Here is a 7,828-nt window from a genome sequence, read left to right as displayed (position 1 = left end):
GAGACCGATATAAACTTTGAGAGCATCTCTTCAAGGTTTGGCTTCTTGTCTTGTTGGTAGGGTGGTTACTGAAAACCCAGAGGATGTTGTGGTCTTTGATTTCCTTGACCGCCCTATGAAAAATTGGGATGGCTCCTCCAACCTGCATTATAAGTGTTACTATAGGGATTGTTTTGAGGTCGAGGATTATTACCCGTGTAATTTAATTTCTCGTGATCCATGTTGTGGCCATAAGGTTGGTATTCCGAATGGCTTGTTCCACCCCTACTTGCTTCGTACTGCATTACTAGGTGAACCTATGAAGAACTTAGAAAACCATCAATCTTTTTATTTAATAGTTCTACCTGATTAGAGAGTATGGTGACTGAATCGACGTTATAAACGCCATCTATTTTCGTTGGCTTTGTCCTCATGACTTGCCATTGATAGTTATTCAGTGACATATCCTCAATAAACTCATAGGTATCTTCAGGTATTTTATTATTGATGGTTCTGCCAGTAGCTGGGTCAACCATTTGCCGAGTCGAAGGATTCAGACCATTGTAGAATGTTTGTACTTGGAGCCAAAGTGGTAACCCATGGTGAGGGCACCTTCTCAGTAAGTCCTTGTATCTCTCCCATGCATCGTAGAGTGTTTCTAAATCCATCTGCACAAAAGAAGAGATATCATTATGTAATTTAGCCGTTTTAACCGGCGAAAAATATTTTAGTAAGAATTTTTCGGTCATTTGTTCCCAAGTAGTAATTGACCCTCGTGGTAACAAGTTCAACCACTTTTTAGCTTTGTTCCTCAATGAAAAGGGAAACAACCAAAGACGTATGGCATCATCAGAAATGCCATTGATTTTAAATGTATCGCATAGTTCTAAAAAGTTGGCTAAATGAGCGTTAGGATCCTCATCCTGCAAACCATCAAACTGAACCAATTGTTGTATCATTTGAATAGTGTTAGGTTTTAATTCAAATGTATTTACAGTTACAGCAGGTCTAACTATGTTCGATTCAGTTCCTGTTAAGAAAGGATTAGCATAATCATACATAGTGCATAAAGCAGGATTTTAATTAATCGTAATTGCAAGAGGTAGCTGATTGCCTTGGTTTTTAGCCATCTCTTCATTTGGGGATTGAGTATAGTCTTCTTGCTCGTTCTCTGTGTATTGTAAGCTTCGCCTTATTTCTCTTTGATTTCTGTGAACTGTACGATCGATTTCTTCATCAAAAAGTAATGGTCTTGACGGGTTTCTTCTAGTCATAAACTATAAAAACCTGCCAAGAGAGGGAATAAGTAAATTAATAAATAATAATAATATAAAATTAAATTAAATTGCAAGAAAAATAAATGGCTAAAGTAATAAAAATTAAGCGTTACTAATATCTTAATTCCCCGGCAACAACACCGAAAACTTGATTGCGTGATTTCGTGATAGGTTTTAAATATTTATAATTACTCATTCTTTAACTAACTGTTATCGCGATGAAGGCAAGCGTACCTATCGAATAGTAGTATAGTTTTAGCAAGACCGGATTGTCGAACCCAAAGGAACTAAAAGTACTAGTAGTAACTGTCTTTTTTATTATCTAGCCTAAGAATAAATGGGTTTTTGTTTTAATTAACTAATTATCTAAACTAAGAACTCACAGAGAAAAGAATTGGGGAATTTGCTTTTGGGAAAATCGATTGACTTAAGATAATACCTAAGGAAAAATCCGCCTAGACTTTATTTGTTATTCTGGCTCTGAATCTTACGATTTATTCATTCAACTTGTTCCATAGAGATCCCTAAGTTATGTTATTATCCCTATTCAAGACTAATAACGTCTAATCCCTAGATTGAATAACCAAGACTTTTCTCTAATTAACACTCTAGGGTTGCATTAACTCGATCTATGGATCCCTTATTAGGTTTCACCTTAATCCGGCAAAATCTTGTCACCCTATTTCTAGGTGCGCAATCAACTCCGCTTAATTATGACTAATGTACTCTTAGACAGGGTCTATTCCTCCTCTAAATAAGAGCTTATCTTGAATCAGTATCCTGAGATATCAAAACAAGAATTGAGAACATATAATTAAGAACAAGTTAAATATTTATCATACGATTCAGAAAATAATAACAAGATTCGTCTTAGGTTTCATTCCCTTTAGGTATTTAGGGGATTTAGTTCATAACTAAATAAGAAAACATCTCAGAATAATAAAGAATACAAAACATAAAGAAAACTGAAAACTCCTGCAGGGGAATTGAGGACAGATCTTCAGTCTTGATGATGAATCCGGCTTCTGAGATGGATCAATTGGCTTCCTTGGAGTAATTTCTTACCTCTTATTCTCTGTGTCCCTTTTCTTCCTCCTCTAGGGTGTATTTATATGCTTTGGAATGCCTAAGAGCCCTCACAATTAGCCTTTTTTGAATTGGACTCAACTTGGGCTCGGCAGGGACACGTTCAGGGTTGATTACTTCAAGCTGTGCTCGAGCCTCACAAATTGACGCGGCCGTTTGGTCTGCCCGTGTGAAGGGGTCCAGGCCGTGTTGATTTCGTACTTTGGCCCATTTTCTCCGTTTTTGGCCCATTTCTCATTCCTTTCACTCTCCTATGCTCTCCTAAGTATAAAACATGAAGTTAAAGCATTAGGAGCATTGAATTCACCAATTCTAATGGGGAACCATCCATAAAATGCATTAAACATGGGGTAAAAATATGTATAAATTACGGTTTATCAACACGCCTGTGTGCTAGGCCATGTGAGCATTCTGTTTTGTGAAAATTTAAGATACAAGGGACACACATTCGTGTCATCTGACCATGTGTCACACACGGCTGAGATACACACCCGTGTCTCTACCTGTATGGACAAAAATAGGTCATTTCCAAGCCATATTTCTCACCCAATTTGCCAACAACCTAACCAAACATCTTTGGACATCAACAAACTATATCAAGGCATTCAAATCAAGCCAAAACCAAGTCTTATACATGACATATAACCACATATATCCAAGTATTCATACTTACCAAATTGACCAAATACTCATATATGCAAATTTATACCAAACATTCAAATTGGAAACCAAACATCAACATATCTATAATTTTATCATCATGTAACCTTATCAACACATATCCAACATGACAAGGCCATCTATATATACATATCAAAATATATCAAAAACAAGCCATTCAAATGGCTAATCTCAACAAAACAATTGTATGCCATCATTGGCCAAATAAACCTATACATGCCATTATAACTGAAATGAATTTACTATATATAACAAAATGAACCGTGGATAGTGTGATGTAGCTCCTACCAGCTTCCAACCTTAACGAGCTTCCGAGTTACCGTAAAATAGGGGAAATAAAATAGAGTAAGTATTTATGCTTAGCTCGTATAACATGGAATTTAACTTACCATTTATTCACATTTAAGGAAAGCAAACAAGATATATCCAAAGCAATTTAGCCAATAGCCTAAACACTTATCCTCATCGACTATGTTAGTCATGTATTTCATATGAATATCAAGAAACATGTATGAGCTCAACAATAATCAAATTTCCATATACATATACTTTCCACATCATGTGTACATAAAACATGTACAAATCATATCCATGTATTTCAAGTATATACTCGTAATAATTCATCTTGAATTTATATTGTCTCATATTAAAAATTTACTCATTGAACCATTTAAATTATCATTGGATACACGGGTAGTACACACAAAGTGTACAAAATATGTAATCTATCAATTAATATACAGGTATGCCCGTATGAGCATATAATCGGGAAGCTTTTTCGAGCCATGTAACAGGAAGCTCACGTGAGTTGTATAACGGGAAGCTCTTGCGAGCCAAATATCGGGAAGCTCATGAGAGCCATATAATAGGATGCTCATAAGAGCTAAATAACAAGATGATCTTGTGAGCTGTGGTGTGTTCGCAACACATTCAGGACCATAACCAATTCAAAAACCCTTAATGACATGTCATTTGTATCTATCGAATTTTCATGGTTCAAGCAGGACTTAATACTTATTAGTTATGTGATCAATACTTATACATGGTAATTATACACTTCACATACATATCATTCAATTTAAACATATAAATATACAATTTAGTTACACAAACTTACTTCGACAAGTATACATAAATTTGTAAGCTACTAATCCCAATACTTTTTCTTTCCTCGATCCAATTCCGCACTAGGTCTATTCGGATCTATACGAATGAATTTAGCTTAATTTAATATAATTCACATTCAATTCAGTCCAATACATATCTTTAGCAAAATTATAATTTTGCCCCTATACTTTTAATTAATTACAATTTTGTCCCTAGGCTCGGAAAGTAAAATTTATACAATTTAATCCTTATTTCAAGCCTAGCTGATTTTCATATATAATAATAGCAGCCCATGAATTTCATAAAATTTATAATTTTTCCATGAATTTATTTAATTTAGTCCCTAAATCATAATTTCATTAAAATTCTTTTTACAAAAGTTGTTTTTCTATCAACAATCTTTCATTTTCTACCATAAAACTTCATAATTGAACTATACTCATCCATTGGAAAAACCCTAACACTTTAATAATTTTGCAAATTAATCCTCGAGATAGCTAGATTAAGCTATTACGATCTCGGAAACATAAAAATCATTAAAAATAGGACAAGAATACTCACCTAATTAAGCCAAATAATCTTGTCGATCTTCAAGTTTCCATGGCTAGGGTTTCCGTGTTTTATTTTTAGGAAAGATGATGAAAATGATGATAATTTGTTTTATTTTATTTATTTATCATCATTTTATCATTTACTTTCCAAAATTAACCTTAATAATTTACTAAATTCCAATGATGAATAATCATCCTTATCTACTAACTCCTCTAAATAGTCTATTTTTCATATAAGGACCTCAAATTTTAAATTCCATAGCTATTTGATACCTTAAGCTACTAGAATTTAACTTTTGCACATTGTGCAATTTGGTCATTTTCATCAAATTAGACATGTAATCTGTAAAATTTCTTAATGAAATTTTTATGTGATATTTCTATCATAATGTAGACCATAAAATAATATTAAAATAAATTTTCTTCTGACCTCGGATTTGCGATCCCAAAACCATTATTCCAATTTCACTGAAAACGGGCTGTTACAACTCTCCCCCTAAAAGAATTTTTTTCCTTGAAAATCTTACCAGTAAAGAGGTTCTGATTATTTCACCTCTCATGCCAAAATTCTGATCGATTCTTCACTAAAAGTCATGTTAGGCTGAATTTCAATATCAGTCGAAGAAATAACATGTGAAGGGTCAAATCGGTACCGTCGTAACATAGACACATGAAAGAGATTGTGAATCTTTTCTAATTCTGATGGTAAAGCTAATCGATACATCACATGCCCGATTCTCTCAGCAATCTCATATGGCCCGATAAATCGTGAACTCAACTTTCCTTTACGACTGAACTGGAGAACTTTCTTCCAAGGTGAAACTTTCAAAAATACTTTGTTACCAACTTGAAACTCTATTTCTTTACGTTTAAGATCCACATTAGATTTCTAATGATTAGAAGCTGGGTTCATGCTATTTCGGATCACTTTCACTTTTTCTTCAATCTCACGGATCAAATCAACTCCATGTATCTTTTTCTCACTGAGCTCAGTCCAATACAACGGAGTTTAACATTTGCGACCATACAAAGCCTCATACGGTGCCATTTTAATGCTTGACTGAAAACTATTATTATATGCGAATTCGACTAACGACAAATATTTCTTGCAATTACCTTCGAATTCTAATACATAACACCGAAGCATATCTTCAAGAATCTGAATCACACATTCGGTTTGAACATCTGAGGGTGAAATATGGTACTAAAATGTAATTGTGTACCTAGAGCTTCTTGTAATGTAACATCCCAGAATCTAGGGTTAGAAGTTTTGAGGTTGTGGTTAGGGTCATTGAATAGGTCGAGCACTTGAGTGGGTTTTCACGTCTTAATGTTAGAATGAGTCTATTGGTTCGGTGGTTGTGAGTGTTTTAGTTTACCTTTGGGTTCCGAGTTTGAGTCCTCATGTGTGTTTTGAAGAATTAATTTATTTTGGTTTTGCTTTTTAATTTTTAAAGATTTACTTTTAAAATTTGAAAGAGGAGGTTTTTTTTTTCAATTTCACGTTCGTTTCCATTCATTTTCCTTTTTTTCCTTTTTGGTTCCCTCTGTTAATTTTTGGTTCTTTCCCCAAATTTTAGTTCTTTTGATTTCTTGTTTCTTCCATTTTACACTCACATTACGTGTTGTCTATTAAGACTGATCATCCTTGTGTATTTTGTTTTATTATAGGTGAAGCAGGTAAGTTTTGTTTGTAAGGGTTTATGATAGAATTGCTTATGTTTCTATTATTTTTTAATTTAAGTTCTTATAGTTTAAGTTTATGTGTGAAATTGAGGTTCCCGAATAGAATGGTGAGAGAGAATCAATTGATCCTTGGTGCTTGATATCGCGTTCTAAGGTGTGTGTTCTGAAACAGTTTAACTTCAGTATCGAATTGCGGTGGAATTCGATAGCGTTTTATGTGTTTCTGAAATTGGTTATTTGAGGTACCGTATTGTTATTGAATTGCATAAAATTATGTATGTTTCGGCATAATTCTGGGTTACCATGGGTTAGGGATCATTTCAACATCAAAAGCATGATTTTCAGGATGTTTTGGTGTGGTTTTGTGACCACAAGGGTGGCCTGTTTGGGAAATTAGGGTTTTCGATATTTTTGGTACCACACGACCTGGCCAGACTGGCATGTGTACCAACACGGGCATGTGAGATCTCCACACGGCTGTGTCTCCTCTTCTCTTTAGTTTTGACATTTTTGGACAATGAGTCACATAGGCAACTTACACGGCCGTATAAATTTGTCACACGGGCATGTGTCTCCTCTACATAGGCATGTAGGCCTTCAGATGGCCTAAACAGTTCCACACGGCCGGGGCACCCTATTTTGCAGAATTTTTGTTTTGAGTCATAAACTGTCTATTTTATATTTCTATGTAATCCAACCCTTAGTCAAGCCTCGGTAAGTGTGTTTGGGACTCAATTTAGTTTGATTCATGTATATATGTACATTTATGGGCTTTAATTTTATTGCTCGTTTATGTGATAAATAAGTATGAGTTTGTTATTGTTGTCATAACTAAATATTAGAATACAAGTGTGATCAAATCTGAATCTATTCAACTGCAAATGTTAGTGTCTGTTTCTATACGTTATCTGTATAATATGTGCATTGTTGCATAGCATGAAAATTTTGGGATTTGGTTATGACGAGAAAGAAGACAAAATTAGTTGTTTTAAGTGCAATACTTTTGTATAGCGGTTTACAGCACTATTCTATACGTATATCAACTCAGCTATATACAGTTACTCAAGTAGCATACTTCCACATTCTGGTGTGTAGGATGGACGAACCTATTATGGTTCTATGTGGTGTGCATGGTAGATGGGCCTACCATAGCCCTTATGTGGTATGCTGGATGGACGAAGTGGTGTTTGGTTGGCGGAGTGGGATTTTGACTTGTGCAACCATTCACATCTGGATATACGTCTGCTTGTTAGAACACTTTGTTTGTTTGTATTAACGTTGGTTATTGACAATATAGTTAATGTCATGTAATATGTTTTGATTATTTTGTATGATTAGAACATCATTTCTGTGGTTTGATATTGTATTTGACATACCGATTGAGATTTTCGTAAGTGATATTTTTATACATATGCTTGTCTGAAGTATTTATTGTGTCACCCCGTCTTTTTCCATCTGTTC

At 34.4% G+C, this 7,828-nt stretch overlaps 1 non-coding gene across 1 annotated transcript; it reads left to right on the top strand.

Moving 5' to 3' along the window:
• The first annotated feature begins 573 nt into the window (after nucleotides 1-573).
• LOC128294774 (small nucleolar RNA R71) lies at nucleotides 574-679 on the top strand. Its single transcript, XR_008285081.1, has one exon. It is a non-coding gene; the product is annotated as a small nucleolar RNA R71 (small nucleolar RNA).
• The last annotated feature ends 7,149 nt before the right edge of the window (nucleotides 680-7,828 follow it).

This window comes from Gossypium arboreum, chromosome 6 (genome assembly GCF_025698485.1).
Source record: "Gossypium arboreum isolate Shixiya-1 chromosome 6, ASM2569848v2, whole genome shotgun sequence".
NCBI lineage: Eukaryota > Viridiplantae > Streptophyta > Magnoliopsida > Malvales > Malvaceae > Gossypium > Gossypium arboreum.
This window is presented reverse-complemented; position numbering and strand designations above follow the sequence as displayed.